Source organism: Anas platyrhynchos, chromosome 2 (assembly GCF_047663525.1).
Source record: "Anas platyrhynchos isolate ZD024472 breed Pekin duck chromosome 2, IASCAAS_PekinDuck_T2T, whole genome shotgun sequence".
NCBI lineage: Eukaryota > Metazoa > Chordata > Aves > Anseriformes > Anatidae > Anas > Anas platyrhynchos.
The window spans coordinates 118,220,977-118,239,254 of NC_092588.1; the positions used below are offsets into that span (position 1 = coordinate 118,220,977).

The window sequence follows — 18,278 nt, forward strand, 5'->3', positions numbered from 1 at the left end:
AGCGTTTAGCTCTTCCAAATACATTGGGAACAAAGAACCTCAGTTTAGAAATGTAATCTAAACTGCCAATCTAGTTATATCTTCCAAGAATTGATAAAGTTTATAGTCTAAGACCATACTTAAGGGTGCTCTTGCAAAGCCACCTGAGGTAACATCACCACACCATCCATACATTAAAACCCTGTGCAGAATTTGAATAAGCAACTACACTGACGTTCCTCTTCTGTTTCACAGTGCAAGTTGAGTCAGGTTCATCTGAAGAATAACTACTTAAACTGCTACATATATACTTGCAAGAGAACATCTCACTATGGTTGGACAGACAAGGCAGGATCAGAAAAAAAAAAATAGTGATGAGACAGGATCAGACAAAGATAGACTGGTATTTATTTATTTATTTTTTTGACCAAAGTTGCTAAAAATTGTAATTAACACATTCCATGACTATGGTGGTTCCTCTGTAACCACAAGAAAAGCTGCTTCCTGAACATGGCCTTGTGAGTGGCACCTGCATGCAGTAGGTGAAGTGAGGAGGACTGGATTTTTTCACTTCTATCCACTATCATGGAGCGATGATAAGTTAAATACTGGATGAACACATCAGATATGCCTCTGTGTCTAGAACTGTAAACTACAGTCCGCTCTGTGCTGCTTGGAACAGATAAATTCATTGCCTGTACTTAGCTTTGATTATAATATTCTCCAGCTGCTCTACAGGAAAATAAAGACAGACAATAATCCCACACAGGGACTGACCTGTAACAAGGGCATGTTGAAAATTTTCCATCAAGTTCCCTTCTTTTCCATTGCTAATGTTTTGACTAGTTGGCATTATTTGAAGATCTCTTCAGACCTGGCTCTTTCACAGGGGAAAATGACTTATTCCTAATTCTTGGCAAAGTCAGTATACTCTGGCAGCTGATGAGCCTCCACTGTCGGTGGTTGCTTCTCATGGAGAACATGTCAATGTTGGAAGGGAACGGCTAGGCAAAGAAGGCAGATGTTTGTCAACAAAGACTGAGGCTGACAGGAAAATTCATCCTTTTCTGAGGATCTGAAGATGATGTCATATTTGGTCAAGTTGGATGTACTTTCTATATCATGAGGCCTACTGGTTTGAAAGGGCAGAATGTCTGGAGCAGGGCTCTCTGGTTCCATGACATGCCTCAGCCTTGCTTTATGCAGTTCAAGTGATATAGGCCACCCTCTTTCTTTTCTGTCTGCACTGTTTTTTGGCTCTCATGTGCATGGCATTGCAGAGGGAGGCACTTGGTCTTCTATTTGGTAATGTCTTCAGGGCATGGCAGCACAAAATTCATAAAAACATGCCACTAGAGGGCATCTGCACGTCCTCACAGCTGTAAACATGTTCACAGTTGCAAAGGAAGACATTGAAATATTGAAAGCCAAAATTGGGAGGTACTGGAGCTTAGAGCCAGTACCATGACTCCATATGAAAATTCCACACGCAATTTTTCTAATGAACACACCACTCTGCTTTGCGTCCTGAACAGAAAAATTCAATGAGATATTTTAGTCAGCAAAGTTTAAGGTGGTGACCTTCAGAGATGACCAAGGAATAAAGTTTGAGAAAACTCTTATTACATAGAAAAAAATGGCTGCTTCATTATTTTCAGCACGGAGAAAATAAATTGTTATTTTTTAATAAAGCAATAATCCCAAACATCCAAATTCACGGTCTTTCGTATGTGAGATGGTTAGTCCATAGCAATTGCATGTCTGGTTTTCTTGTATTCCTCATGGCACTGTGAAAATGGCCAACTGTAAAATTGCCAAATGTGTCAAACTGGCCATGTGTACAAATGCATCCTTAGTTCATCTGTACAGTCATGGTAGCACAACTTTAAAATCCAATCACAGATGCATCTATAGGGGTGAATGAGTTCTATTTAAAGCCAGGCCTTAGAATAATGGATAGGATTAAACAAGAAAGTTGCAAGGGGAAAATATCCTGTCAAGCTAACAAATCATTCTGCAGCTCTACAGAAAATAGAAAATGAATTTCAATGACAATAATTTGCTACTAGAAGTTCTATCTGCTTTTGTAACAGAATGGTAAATATGTTTTTTTCAAAGAAGAACTGTAAAAGAGCTTATTTATTAATGTGTTTATTCACATGAACATACACTGATTGACACTGTTCTTGTAGTTAAATGTAGGGATATTCTTATAGTATCTTTCTGAGTCAGGCCCATAGTAAAGAACATTGTCTTTAATGCATTGAAAGGAATTTAGTGCTGGAATATTTTTCTTCAATTGTATTAGTATACCAAATACGGGTAGTTTTCAAAAGAGAGAGAATATGGAGTTCTGCTTTCTTAAAGCTACAGTTTGCTTTGCTTTACTTTAGAATGGTATTTAAGTGTTATATCTTCTTTTTCAATGGTTTGGAATGTGCCTCTTTAAAATTATCCCTAGTGGTAATAAGATTAATCAGTTTAGTTTAACTAATAAAGTTTAGAGTTTTACATAAATGAGCTTTTGAACAGAGAATTACACTATTTCAAGTTAGAAATACAATAAAAGGGATGAATTTAACCCAAAGTTGATAATTTTGTGTAAGTTTGCATTGTCGAATAGCCCTAAAATACCAGGTGTGGGGAGGATGCCAAGGAGACTAATTAGCACCTTCAGATCCTGTTGTTGACATTTTTGATCATAACAAATCACATCTTGCCCAAGAGTGAATTTGGCCACGCACCGTGAGCAATTCTGTTCTCATGGTAATTCCAGTTGCTCCCAGGTAAAGCTAGGATGCAGCTGCCACTAGCCTGCTACACCCTGAAGAGACTGGGAGGAGAGGCAGGTTAAATGGCCTTTGAGAGAGAAGGAAAAACTAGTTTTGCCCAGGTCCCCCACGAATACACCTGGAATACATAGAGATGGAGAGGGAAGTCAGGAGAGCATTCTCATTCTCTGATACGGTGGCCTTTTTTGCTGTGCTTCAATTCTCCCCTGAGAACTAAAGATTTACATAACTTACAAATTTTCATGTAGGTAGGCTCCCTTCACAGGTTTTGTTGATTTGCCTTTTTTATTCCTTTGCTTTTCCAGGTGCTGCATGTAGCTGTAGCTTCAGTGTGGTGTGTGAGGTTTTCTGAACCCTGGGGAGCTCAGCTGGGAGCTGCAGAGTAGTCTCTCTGCCACGCTGCAGCAGGAGGACCTGACACAGCTGGCTGGAAGTTAGTTGGACGCAGTCCACAGCAGGTCAGTGTGGCTACATCTTCACACATATTGAGCTGTTTTCCTGTGTGTGCAGATCTTCTCTCAGAGAGACAACCCCACACAGGGTGTTTCAGTCCTCCTCATACTCTTCAATGCTGCCATCTCCAGAGAGATGGGCAAGGATTTGAGTTCAAGTATAAAATAAAACTTGAACAGTCTCCACGTTACAGATATGATTCCAGGTTAAAGACGATCCAAGCCTTCCCATCCAGATGTCCTCAGGCTTGCTCTCTGCAGCTGAGAAACAACACAGTCCTGCACTAATGCAGGCCAAGCCTCATCCCTTCCTTCCCACATTTCTAAGCGGGGATCCTAAGACGGGTCATACTGTGCCAAATCCTTTACAGTGGTTTTGTGATGTGAGCTAGTATCTGCTGGAGATGCCGAGCTGAGATGTGAACTCGTTTCACAGAGGGCTTGACCTGAATTCCCTGAAGTGAGAATCTAGTCCTTTTACTCGCTGAGCTCCCTCTTTCTATACTTAATCAAATCCTAAATCCTCTGAAGTGAAAAAATGCACATTTTGTTTTCAATGACTTGCTGAAGCTGAATGCTTCTCACAACCAGCAAGGCCTATGAAACTAGTATTTATTAAGGATGAGTGATTTCTCACACTTATTCTGTTTCTATCCAAGACTGCCAACTTGGTCCACCTGGGCCTCAGAACTGAGATATCACATTTCCCACGTCTCATGCCTCCTCTACACTTGCCCTGCATTATTTATTACAGCACTGAGTGCTCCTGGGGTCTGCTGCCAGGCAGGGCCAGGCTCCTTCAGGCTCACCTCTGCCATAGCCGAGTGCATGTCTCTGCTGCAGGCAGTGCTGCATTTGACACTCTGCTTCTGGAGCAAATGGGAACTTAAAAAAAGCTGCAAGCACCCAGTGGAAAAACTCAGAGGAAACCAGGAGTCAAAGCAGCAGCCAAGGCCTCCAGCTTCTGACTTCTCAGGAAGATAAAAGGGAGTTTAATTGGTAATTGGCATCTCCCTCAGAGCTGTTTTGGCTATCGGTCCTCCCAGGGCAGGGGAGGGTGCAATATCTCTGCTGGCAGTGACGCCCATAAGGACTGAGTTGATCACATCAGTGTAATCCAGTTGGGACTTTCTGGACAAGTTGGGACCACTGTGTATAAAGGGTTTCAGCAAAATTTTGCTCGAGGGGTTTCCCAAACTTGTTCAGAGGGGGAAACAAAATAGTGCTGTTTAGTACAAATGATGTGTTGCCATTTCTAAGCTGCTAATGAAACACCCTCCCTGAATCATTCCCAATCAAACATGTATATGGTTAACTAAGGCTCAAATTTGGATTTTTATTTATTTATTTTTTTGTGCTGTCTGTTGTCCCAGTGAAATGAGAGAGGTAATGACAAGATCTGCACAGACACTTTATTTTCCCTGCACCTATTATATTTCTGTAGATTGAAAGGAGCAGTAGCTGGTTGCGATAGAAGGAAAAGGTAAAACAAATGTCTGCAACTTGGGAAAATATGCTCTAGAAAAGGTTATAGAGGTGTTAATTTTCACAGTGTTTATTCCAGAATAGTTCTGAGAGACACACAGTGCAGCCCTAGTCTCTCTGTGACTGTGATGAGTGTGAGCTGCTCCATAAAAGCTGCTTCTGGGATAAGACCTTCAACTACTGCTGGCAACAAAGGAAGATGTGGGCATGTGGTCCATCCTTGGACTGCAGAAGAGGGGCAGACACTTCCCAGATCTCTCAAGGCAAGTTTCATATTTTAAAGTTTTGGGTCACTTCTTTAATTAAAAAGTTATGATTTTAAAAAATGTTTCTAGTCAAATGCACTGCAGCACTGGGAGATGGGGTATTTTTTTGTCTGAAATTTGTATCATCTATCAAAACGTGCTGCATGAGAACAGCTGGATCTAGTGTCTGAGTCTCCATAACCGAACTGAACACTTAGACTGTCTTTTTTCATCAAATGTGTGATTTAACAGTGCAGCAGTAGATGAATCTAGGACAGTCTCTGAATTGCAGATTTCTGTACTAGCCGTCTGCAAAGTAGGAAGAAAAAGAAATGACAGGCTGTTGGCAGAAAAATACGATGTTACTACAATAAGCACACACCACAGTTCATTTGATGGACAGCAGTGCCTACTCCCATAGAAAAGGGTTGGGATTCATGTAGATTAGTTCCTCGTGATATATGCATAGAAATCCAAATATTCTCTTCTCAAAAACATTGGTTGCTGTATTGTATTCTTCTGGTCATTTACTAATATTAGAAGTGACAAACTGTGAAACCAAAGTTGCAGGAAAGGCATTGTATGTTTGCAAAGAAAAATCAGCTTGCATGAGTCCATCGTGCAGTCTTTCCTCCTGCAAAGCTTCCCATAGCTCTCTGTGTGTCTGTGTGCATGCCCACGCACGTGGGTTCCTGATTGCTACAAATGGCTCTGTCCCTTTTCTTTTGGATCTGTCAGAATGTGGGTCTGTACAATGTTCGGCTCTGTGCTTGACTGAAAGCTTGAGAAGTTTAAAAGCTTTTAGAAGAGTATCAAAGAAACAACATACACACATAACTGAAAACACATGAGAGATGAGAAAAAGAGAAATAATGCAGCATGCAGTAACATTTGGAAGCTTTCTCTCTTTTTACCAGTGTCAGAGAGTCTCAGCAAGAAAGGGACCCCTGTAATCCACAGGGCCTCCATAAGAAACACAGCAACAGCTGAACAGTGTATGAGAGCTGAGGCTTCAGGGAAAACCTCCATGAAAAATAAAAGGAAAGGAAAGAAAAAGAAAAAATACACTTTTTTTTTTTTTTTTTTAAAAAAAAAAGCTCTGTACAGATGCGATGACAATTTGATGAGTCCTCCTGCTTTTTTTTGCTTTCATGCAAACTGATAGCCTGCTCTTGGGAAAGGTCTACAGTGCTTATGAGGATCTTATTGTTTGCTTTAAGTTACAAGCTGACTGAAAAAAAGATAAGAAAAGCAGCATAGTGGAAAAGGGAAAAGGTGCTTGGCAATGTCAGGAATTATATGTTGCTGGTGGCGCACACACTCAGAAGTAAGGACCACAGGCAAGTTCACACTGTTGAGCAAAGCTGTAGTGGAACCGGTGTATTGCCAGTGCCCAGCACTCAAAAGACTGTAAGACTCTCCCAGAGTCATGAGATTGTTATAAAACTACATGTTTTTTTCAGGCAATGATGCACGGTTGTGATTTGCTTTCTGGTTTTTGAACCGCTGTGGGTTGCGCTCTCACAGTTTTCCCTGCAACCACAGAGATAATTTTTGTGTTTTTTACATGAAAGCTGTTCCTTTCTTTTGGCTTCTTTGAGAAGAAAATGGAGAGTGCAGCCTTTTAGAAAACTAGCAAATGTGACAAGTGTTGCAGTACAGTCACAAACACTGAAACTACTTCTATTATGATGATTCAGTTTCTTATGGATAAGAGGACTCCTTTTATGCTTCCGTTTTGCTTGCTTTCTAAGGTTTCTCATATATAACATTCCCTTCCCGTGCTGTACCAGCTCCACCCTGGCCCCAGTGAGAACAGCTAGATGTGACAGGCCTGGTGCGGTCAGCGTTGCCTCTTCTGCCTTCCTGCCAATCAGTATGGGAACGGACCTGCAGCAGCATTGATGATGTGGATAAACATCTGAGTTTAAGCTGTTTTAGGGGGTGAGCAGTCACAGTGCAAAGCCACACACAGTCACTGTGTGCATTGCAAGGGCTTCTGAGGACTTGTCTCTTGATATTTATGAGTGTGGTAAGCTTGAATGCTCTGTGATCCTTTCCTAGTCTTAGACAGGACTTATCTTCCCTCTTATCTCATCACAGGACTGTGGAAGATGGAGAACTACTGGCCACGTTGAACGGTTTCATGTTCACAACCACTGCAAAATGAAGGGGATAAGAGCCCTCCACTGAGAGTTTCACTCAGGATTTCATACCCTAAGGCAGGCCAGGGAGGCTGGACTGAACTACTCCAAGTGGAATGAGGTAGGAGCTGTATTGCGAGGGACACATATCAAATTAGAGAGCATGTGTTAATTCTGCAGCTAAGATATGTCCCTGGGAAAAAATCACTAGTGACCAGATTTTGCTTTTTACTTGTGCAGCTTCTCTGCTACAGGGTTACTGTATAAATAGCAGAATCCTGGAAAATCTATGGAGAAAAAATTTTGTTGATTTGACTTGAAAGAATACTTCGAACCTGGCCATGCAACAATGTACCTTAATCTTCATGTTTTAGTCCAAAGCATGTTGGGTCTATTTTCTTGAAAAATATATTTATTTACAACAATTTAAAGTAAGTGAAGGAGGGTGTAAAACGTGACTGCTCTCATGTGGTAGTGTTTCACACCCACAGGTGTAACAGGTGCAAGTGACTATACAAGATGCAGGACAAGAAAAATCCAGGCCAGTTGTTAGGTCCAAGCCATGACTTTTGTCAAGATTCTTGAGCTTGTCTACCATTGAAAATACTAATTGGTGGAAGTGTACAATAAACCCCTCAGTGGAAACTCAGATTATATTAGCAAAACACTGTTGCAAAACAGCCTTTTTGTAAATCTTCCATGGACAACAGAGACAATGAGTTTGGTCTGGGGACCTGAGTGGTGACCCATACTTAAAATAATATTAAAATAATTAAAATAATTATATATATATATATTATATATATATATTTTAAGATTAAAATAATCTTAAAATAAGATTAAAATAATTTTCTGTGAGGCCATGAATGAATCTGCTACTAGGTTTCTCCTATAGCCACACATCGTGTAAAGAGTGCAGGTTTTACTGTCATTTTTCAAACATGGAAGATAGATAATGTGTAGATAATGTTTGCAAACATTGCTCCTTTGTGAGTGTGGCTGTACATTGAAATAAATAAGCTACAATAGCAAAGGGTTAGGAGTTTTACCCTTTGACAGCATGGGTTTTCAACTCCTAGCCAGCAAAGCTATACCAGCAAAACCTTTCAGTGGAAACCAAAACACTTTTGCTTAGCCTGTGTAGACAAGACATCAGAGAAAGGCTGCAATCTTTTGATCAGCAGTATAGCAGCCTGAAAGTTCACAAGGTGAGAAGTGCTTCTCACCAAGAATATACACTGCAAACTGTATTTAGAAATAGCATTTTTAATTAAAAGCAGCATTTCTGATCCTGTTGGCAGTAGCTATGGGGCATAAGTGAGGATATCTTTTCTGACAGGAGATGTTTGGGATCTTGATGTAAGAGACTGTAAACCAGTCTCAAGCCTGCTTGAATAATCAAATTAAGAACTTTTCTTCTTAGGCATACATTTCTGAAGTGGCACATGCAGGTTTGGCACAGAGCACTCGTTATTACCAATAACAGAGCTGACATCAAAGACTTTCCTATGTTATGGAAATTTGTAAAGATGCAAATACAGAACCTTCATGTAGATCCTGGCTGTGGCTTCACAAGATGTTGTTTGTGGTGTCATGACCAGCTTTAAAAGTTCCAACTCCTTTTGGTTCCTGGAGCCTGTTTCCATCTTTGTGCTTCTGTAATCCCCCTACTGTGCTGCCACGCTCACATAGGATCCAGGTGAAAAGCAAACCAAATACTTTTATTTTTAGTTGGGATAATTTTACTGATCTACTTTGCAGTGCAGCCCTGTACACAGTGATAAAGATAAGGCATGCGTGATAGCTGCTGAACTGCAGCATGAAGATGACAATACGTCATTAGGAGTGGGGTTGGACGTGGGTGGGACCATCTTCCACCAGCTTTGTGTGGCCAGCAGAGCCATGTGAGACTACACAGAATTGGGGAAAGCCTATCATTGCAAACCCCATTGGAATGGCCTTGACTCTGGGACTTGCACCCCTGGCTCCAGAAACCACTGTACAGGACTCTATGGCCTCCATCCCCAACTGCAATCCGATTTTACCCGATCTTACTCAGTGTTTTGCTTGTACAGAGATTTCAATTGCTTTTGGGACCTGCAGCATTAAGAGAGGATAATGGAAAAACCCCATTTTGAAGAAAGACATTTCTGTTTCTTTTTTCACCTCTCACTCCAGCACAACCACCAGTGGAACAACTGGGTCTGCTGTTCTTGTTTAACGTCACAGTTTTTATTGGGAATTCATCTCACTACCATGACTGTAAATTAGAGGCTGGTTTATTCCATTCAGCTACTTATGTCCAATTCAGAAAAGCTGCAGTAGTCACAGATGAACCTGAAGCTCTCTTTGCTCGTTTCAAGTGTGTCACCATAGATCATCCCAGCTAAAAGGCCATATGCCACTTTGTGATACGTTCTCTCAGTTACTAAAATGCGTTAGAACTTAATGCCTCAAGGCAAAAAGATGAGTCTTATGGATCATGCTTAATCTATTGCAAAGCACCAGGTAAATGGACAATTCTTCATAAATTATGATTGCTTTAACTTAGTTCCCACTAATGAGCCACCGAAGAAGAAAACATTTTTTTTTTTAATTGGTATTCAATGTTTTCAGCCACTGGCTCAAAAACAATTGACAAAGGATATCGAGTTCAATGTCAAAACATTTTGCATATATAAAGGCAGACATTTCCCCCTCAACACATAAACACAAACATATTTACATACCAAGGAGGAGTCTTTCCCTGTGCTTTTGGGGTTTCTGTTTTTTAAAAAAGCTTTTAACATTCATTTTTTTCAAGCTATATTTACAAAAGCTAGAAAAGTTATTTAATTAAAAAGAGCAAAAGGAGACCAAAATCTCCATTAAATTACAAGACTTGCAAAGCTAATACTTAAAAATAATTTCAGCCAACAATACTAGAGCTATTATAAAATTGTAACATTTAGGAATCTGGTACTACAAATAATTCTTCTGTTTTCATTTTGAAAGGTGATTGCGGCAGAACTTGTGGTGTGTGCTGTAGAAATATAGAAGAAGGCTGGTGCTGCCTCAAAAAAAATCTGCTGAAAGAGATAGGAAATGTTATTTTTGGCAAAAGTTAGGAAAACTGGGATCCTCCTATTATCTCAGAAAAAGCAGACCAGTGTACAGGATTGTTCACAGACACGATTCCTCTTTCAGTTATACACTAGCACATAAGGCAAAGCGAAAATGAATTTCGGTTCTCCTGACAGGATTAAACAAATGTCTTTCTTATAACAGTAGGCTTATTTTATTCCTGAACTATTAACCAAAATAAGTGGCAGAGAACAATTAAACCATTCGTCTCAAATTATGATTCTAATGCACACCCATGGTCAAGCAGCACTCATAAGTTCTTCATTTTCATCAGCATTCATTTTTAAATGGTTTAATGCTGCCTCGGATTGCCAAGTGCTAAAATATGAATCTTCACACTTCTGAGTCACTGATGTAACTAAACTGTGACTTCAGCATCAGAGAGTTTCCTGGGAGTAATGCAAGCTGTGGCCACGAAAACATCTGAGTCACGATTTCCAGGGTAATTCAAGCCCACCTTTGTCAAAACTGAACAAACTCCCACGTTCCCCCTCTTCACCTCACCATCAACCCTCGGCAGCTCCCTTCAGTGGTAGCTGGGTGGTTGGCACCTCGGTTTTGGGCTTTTTGTCAGCCTGAAAGTCACTCACTGCTGATGCCTCTTCTGACAGCATCTGATCTGGCTTCCATAAAAGTGTTAAAAAACAGGTTTTCATCAGAAAAGCACATTCCTCTTGACTGAATATCCTCAACCCATAGGTGTCCATGGGAGCAGGTAGAGCAGGAAAGCCATTTTAGGTGTTGGGCCTGTTAGCTGAGCACACCTAGTGTCTCACACTTTCCCAGCTAGACATGTGATGTGAAGAACCACAGCTACATCCTCAGCTAGACCTTTTTGAAGCAATGGGCTGTAAATAAGAAAAGATGGAAGCTATAAATCAGTAGACGAAAAATATTGTTTCTGGTGTCAGTGTAATGAGCTAACCACTACAGCAACCACAATAAGTGGGAGAAAAATGAGAGGATATTTTGTCACATTGAAACAAACGTGCAGAGCATCCTTTATCTTTCTTCCACTCTCCTCCAATTTAGCAAAATAAAAGAAATTAATCTGTAAAGTTGAAGGAAAGGTCTTTCCTTTACTTTTTTTTTTTTTTTTTTTTTTTTTTCAAGTCTCTGCTTCTGGAGTCTTCTAGGATTGTCTGGGCTATTTAGATTGCTGTCTAGTTGTCTTTGTGATAGGTTTTTCTTTGTCTTAGAGCTCTGTAAAACCACATAACGGGAGGATACAGGAAGTAGAGGTGCAAAGAGGTGGAGGTTGTCCTCCCAAGGGCCTGTCAAACCTCAAGGTTGGAATGCAACATATCCTTAGCTGAACCACACTCCTGGCACACTTTCTCCGGGGAACCCTTCTTCTGCAACAAACATTGTACAGGTTCCTTGAGATGATACTCAGACCTGGATGTCTTATTAGTTCTCACTGGATGTTCTTAGGCAAGACAGACTTGAATTGTTCACTGACTGTCATTCTTGCATCGGAGCCTCTGTTCCTTTGGCAGGGATGTGGCTGCAGCAGGGCAAATAAACATTCCTTAGCAGGAAGGAAAATTAGGGAGGAAAATGCTTTTGAAATGCCTTCTCACCTCATTTAAAGAAGTATCTAATTGTCGTTAGCAGTTGTAAAGCACTATCTGTATTACATCAGTTACTCTTCTTTCTTCCATTTCATATCAAATATATCTGATTTACAAAAAGAAAGTGAACCTAATCTCTCCCAACCTGTCCTGTAAGTCAAGCATAAAACAATTGTATTTGTACTAAACCCACTCAAATAATCGCACAGTTCTGGTTATGATTATTTTCATCAGAACCTGAGACTGTAGAGAGAAATCTGGAATTAGGGTCAGATGCCAGAGAAAGAGGCTCCTCATGTTGAAAATAAATCACAGAGTGATCTGTGTCTGACAAAGGGTTAAATAGTCTTGATGACTTCAGTCAGACCAAGTTTGGGTAAGGAGATCTGGTTTCGTAATACACAAGATAAGGACCAAAGAGTTCAGTAGAGCTTCCTTCAGGAGCAATTTGTAAAGTACGCAGGTAAGCCTGTGAGTCAGCTGTTCTTTTGCTTGCACAAAACAAGCAGAAATCTCTTACTGAGGCCTTCAGTGGTCTGAAAAAATCTGTATGAACTCCTTTTCTTCCTTTCAAAGGGTAGCACATAAGTCCTTTTTTGGTACTCAACTGCTTTCTTTAACTCAGATAATTCGTTATATATAAAAATGTAGCTGTAAAAGGAACTATTAGTCTGGGAGATTTAATATTTTGTACATCCTGACACCTAATTGTTCGCTGGGCAAAGGGTACCAATAAATATTTTTGACTAAGGCTAAACAAAATGTATGTCTAACATCAAAGCAGTTCTTTCTCTGTGAGGGCAAGCCATATCCAAAGTTGCCTTTTGTGTTTCGATTGGTGGCAATTTGTACACTAAGTACACTAATAGGACAATTAAACCAAATACACAACTATAAGAAAGTGAAATACTGGTTCTGCTTAGATTGCAAATTAAGTTATTCATTTCTTCTGTAGACTTCAGGTGGGTGCCTAGATTTGCTAAACGGTTAAAATTCGTCAGGTGGAGATGTTGGCCTTTGGCTACAATGAAAGTGGTGCAGGAGAACACCTGGAGAACAGTGAGAAAAGCTTTATCTGAAACAGGGGTGGGTATTTGCCCTTTGGAGTTGGCTGGCATGATCTCCTGGTAAAATGAGAGAGCCTTCATTCCTCTGAAACTTTCCTTGTGCTTACTGCTATGGAGCTGCACAAGCAGGTAAGTCTCTTTTCAGTGCTTCTGGTAGAAAAACAACGTATGCATAGTTTCTTGGCTGCTGCCTGTATGCTGCAGTCCCTTGGCGTGTGACTGTACCATCGTTTCCTGCTCAGCCTCCTGGCCCTTTTAGAGTTACTTGCATTTAAATGGTCCTAACTTGGCTTTGAAGTTAATATTTCTTTGAGGGGAATGAAGTGATGTACTTATGCCTTCAATTGTTTGTTTGGTGACAGTTGTTTGCAGGCCTGGCTTAGTGAGGAAATGGAATTCGTGGAGTTTTACATCGGCAATAATAACCCGTAGCATCTCTACAGCCTCTTCTGTCTTCAAAGCCCTGTGCAAATACGAGCTGATTAATCACACCTGAGCGCCTGATAGGCCATCGTTTTGAGAAGAAAGCGTTTTGTTCCGCACAAAAGCAACGGTAATGAGGAGCTATTAAAAACACACTATCCGTTTACTCCCCCAGTTTCTAAATAGACTGAAGATTCACATAACCTACAAGCAAAATCGGAGGTGCATAAATTGATGATTTGAGGAGACTTTTTCCCTCGCCCGGTACCGCCGATGTCAAACTATTTTTTTCTCATTGTCTTTACGTTTCCTAGCATTGGAAAATGAAGAGGGTGTAAACCAAAAAACAAAACAAAAAAAAAAAACAACCTAGGAATTCAACTTGTTATCCACCTGGCCGTTAAGGTAATCACTGGGAAAAGGCGGTGTTGTTTCGCGAGGAGAGCCAGACAGGCTGGGACAATAGCCCTGCGTACAAACTTTCCCCATTCACCTCAAAGGGTCAGGTTCTAACACCTCATTAAGATGGCTTAAATGCTAAAGCTGCCGTTCTGTCGTTGATTATCATATCAGAAACCTTCACCGAACATATTTAATTAGTAAAGCTACAAGCCCTGGCATGCCTTCATGGAGGAGCAGGTTGCAAATTTAAGCTATCTAATAACTGGAATCGCAAGTCAAGTAAGGCTGGTCCACAGCTGGTTTTGTCAAGGCACTGAGTTATTCTTTCTGTTCTACGTTTTCATGCTCATGTTCTGTAGATCCCATTTTCTCTTATCCCATGTTCATTTTTACCCACATAATGCTCATCATTAGGATCACAGCTGTATCCCTGCCAGAAGTAGTAGTTAAAATTTCATGCAATTAGGTGTAACGTACAATTTTGAAAAGCAAACTTCTCCCTCTTTCTCTCTCCTTCTGAAGTCTCTTTGCTACAGTTAATATTAACTTTTTCCTTTGCATCTTGTTAGTGTGATTTCAGCTCAGTTAAAATGAGGCTTTATTGGCATGATAAGCTATGCAAGCGTCACCAAAGTGCTAGGGAGGAAAGAATCATGCTACTTACTCCAAGCGTTAACCCAGAGTGAGCAGCACAAGGTTGGAGAGCCAAGCCCTGTTCAGTTCCCAGCCCTGTAGACTTGCAGGGGACCAACCTGACCCTTGTGAGCGTTAAGCTGCTCCCAGCAGTACTAGGATCTAAGGTGGAGAGGGGACGAGCTGGGTTGAGCAAGGAAAATGCCAGGCCTATAACACCTGCACTGTAGCATTTGAACTCCCTTGAATTGCAGTCAGGTGCTATTGATGTCAGTGTGTTACAAATGCCTAGGTGGACAGTTTAGGAGACTGAAATTCATTAGTTGCCTTTAAATAAGCAGGTGGACAGATAAGATCTCTCTTTTTCTACCCCATTTGCTTTGCCCATCCTGTAAGTGCTCTCTTTCAGGTGAGCCTATCCATCTGCATTTCTACAAAACAGCACATCTAAGCTAGCATCTAGGTGCTGTCTGAGAGGAATTATATATGATAATGCTCGATTTTTTTTTTTAGCACAATAACTTATCATTTTCTCTACTTGCATCCCCAAATCATTTAATTTGCATTCAAAACCATGTAGTGCTTTACCTCTACCTGTAAATGGCACTTTACTAAAATTCAAAGCCATCCCCTCCGGCTCAGAGAGTCGCTGCACTGCAGGTTGGACAAAGGATGACTGTCTTGTGATGCTTGTACACTGCCTTAGGTAAGTGCTGTTGGCCACTGTTGGAAAGGGGACACTGGGCTCAGTGGATTTAGGTCTGAGCTGATAAGAGTATTCTTACTTATTCGTGCAGTAAACCCGAAACATCAAGGTGCCCAGCACAGGTGAACAGTCTCACCCTGTTGCTGAGGTTGGTCACATTTGGCTAATGCCAATTTGGCCATGCCAGCTTCTGCCTATGCTGCATGTTTGAAACAAAGGGGCTTAGCAGAGCTTCTTGGGGTTTTTGCGCTAGCATGAGCTTTTTCCCATCTACAGGCACCGTGGACACCTGTTGTTAGCACTGGCTAGTTTATCTAGTGTAAACAGAAAGTAATTCTATTCAATCTAATTGTCAGCTTGTCTATTGACTCTGCTAACAGAGAAGCCAAATAGTGTCAGTTACTAAGAATATTTTTAGGAGAGAGAAGTGGAAGAAAGAGGATTGAAGCAGACACGTGAGGATGTATGGGGACTGCTAATCCCTCTGACATTGAACAAAAGCCAAGCCTTAAATGCAAATGATCTTGTATGTAGCTGGTTTCTTGCAGTGGAATCTTTCTTCTTTACTGGATTATCCCATCTTCCTCTTCCCCTAGGGAGAATGTCAACCAAAACCAAAGCTGCTGATAGGCTACCTGTTGTAATGGTCTCATACTCATATTTTCTCTTTTTCCAGCTCACGTTGGCTGACCATGCACTTGAGTTTAAGCAGTCGAGTACACGTGCATCCACAGGCATGGGTGTGAAAGTTTGTAGTATATGGACCTATCATAAGCCATTGACATGGCTCTTTGAACTGAGTTATGTGGTAGCTCCACTGCTGAAATGAGCTCTTCTTTTTCATTTTTTTAACTTGAAAATATTCCTTCAAGCTCACCCACATCTACAGGCTGTTCATGTTTAATCTCCATTTTCTCTGCATTGTAAAATATATTTTTTATTTATTGGACTTCTGCAAAGAAGTTCAGAGAGAGGAACTTACTCCAAACAAAGAAAATGGGAAAAAAAAAGTCCCAAACAAGCCAAGAAATTTGGTTTCTTTAGCTGCTGTCACATGGTTCACCTATGACAACAGTTCTTAAGGAATAACCCAAGAGGATTTTAATTATACCTGTATATGAGTTCAGTGCTTCACTTAACCCCCATGGACTCTGAAATAAAGTGAAGTTAAAAAGAACGAGCACTTTGACGTAAGAATTGCTTGTTTGTGTTCAGACATGAGTTTTTTCAGAACAGATCCGAGATACAGTAAGACCATGCTTAGATTAATTCCTAGTCATTAACACTTAAGATACAAATTTCCAGTCCTTACTCATGTTGGGGAGCACCTATGTGAGTAATACCTAGTCTGAGTAGAAGGGCATCCTTGAGTGACTCAGTGTTCACCAGTGTGACTAAGAGTTACAGTCAGGTCCCTAGATGCTGAAGAAAGAATCTAGTATTCTTTATGTTTCAGTTGAGTATGCACCCCCCATTGCATTAAAGATGTTAAACAAGATGTCCCTGTCTTCCACGGGGTAGCTAGCCTCTAAGGAATTGCTCTTTTTGTGGGGAATTGCCATTCCCTGTGCACTAACATATGGGTTTCACAGATTCTTCTGAGAAGGAAAGCTGTTCCAGGAAAATTCAGAATATCACATTCATTTATAACCTGATAACAGAGCAGGCAGAGCTGGGAAGTGCAGAGCAAAGACTTATAAGATACATCTTCTCTAGTACAGAAGGTAATTAAGAAGTAAGTAATGATGTAGATATGGTTTGTTGAGAGCAGGAATACAGTCAGTGGAAAAGACATCTTTACACATCAGTTACTTTAAAAAAAAAAAAAAAGATTTCTTGTAAAAGAGAGAGGAGGACTAAATTTGCAAAGAATCAAAAGAGAAACTAGACTGAGCAAAAAGATGGGGAGGAAGGAGAAGGTTGTGGTTACAACACTCAAAGAGGACTAACTTAGAAGATCCGGGTTCACTTTCTTGGTCTCCCAGAGGTTTCTTGTGCACATTTGGTCAAGTCACTTAGCATCTTTGTACTTCGGTTCTCTATTTGTGTAAAAGGGCAGAATATTTCATTTGGACAGAAACCTCTTCTGGTCTGGGTTTACCTCTTTGTCACCTGTGCATATCTATTACAGGTAGCACAGTTACATTACACAAAACATCCTACAATCCTATAGAGAGATTTGATCAGCATGTATGTGCTTTAGTACAATTCCATCTCCAGTAACAGCCTGAAGGCATCATTTCTCTTGAGCCCTCAGTACTAAGTCTCTCGTATCCAATGAAAAAGGCCAACTTCCACAGAAAGGCATCCATCCTGAAACAGATGAGTAAACACAGGAGGCAGAGTAATTACAAACTGATCAGCAAATATATCCGATTTTTGCAAGGGATGACACATTTATGCTTCTCCTGCACTCTCTGAAGCAGTTTTTTCTAGGTACCAATACAAACCTTATCACAGTAGTAGCTGTGGCTTATTCTTTTGCAACACCTGTCAAGGTGTAGAAAGGAAAAGCAGCATTCTCCTTTAATGAACAGGTAGAACTGAAGCCAAGTCTACATTCAAACTCAAATCACATTGGGGACTTGTTACAGAAACAGGAATTGAGCCTATATCTCTTCAGTCTGCATATTACTTTATTTTCTTCATATTACTTGTTTTCTGCAGCTCACCTGAGTTTAGACAAAATACTAGAGAGCTTAGCCTCAGTAGTGACTGAACGATGGATGGAGTCATTTCCCCTGACATCTAAATCACCATTGCTGGAGGAGCATTCATCTCTCCACTGAATATACAAAGAACCCTGATCAGATGCTTGAAATTAAGTTATATAAGTACTTTACTATACTGTTTACTTATTCATTGTGTGATTCCTTTTTCTTCATAAGCATTCTTTGCCACAGAGCAGTGGTGTACAAAGCCTCAATCTTGCCTTAGACATTGCCAAGAGACATTCTGAACTCAGGATTCTGGGCAAGTGAGGGAAAAGACTTTTGAAATATTCAGATTCTTTTTTCTATGAATGCTAAAATACTTTGTTACAGATCAGGGGTTATAAACATGTTGCTGATTGTGTGAAGCTGCTTTAAAATTCATTAATCATTAACAAAAATAGGGTGGCAGGAGAAACATCCTGGTGAAAGAGAGAGGATTTGACCTGGCATTACCAGTACTGGGGGGGAGTAGAATGAATCTGTATGCTATGCACTGTCTCACACCTCCGCTGTGTTCTCTGGAGCTCTCTTGGTTTCAG

The 18,278-nt window shown here is 40.5% G+C and overlaps 1 long non-coding RNA gene across 1 annotated transcript in view; it reads left to right on the forward strand.

Annotated features, from left to right (window-relative positions):
• The first annotated feature begins 12,802 nt into the window (after positions 1 to 12,802).
• LOC110354584 (uncharacterized) overlaps positions 12,803 to 18,278 on the forward strand; it is a 42,557-nt gene continuing 37,081 nt past the window's right edge. The window contains exons 1-2 of the long non-coding RNA XR_011806929.1: positions 12,803 to 12,990; positions 13,224 to 13,414. This is a non-coding gene — a long non-coding RNA (uncharacterized lncRNA). The remainder of the gene's footprint in view (positions 12,991 to 13,223; positions 13,415 to 18,278) is intronic.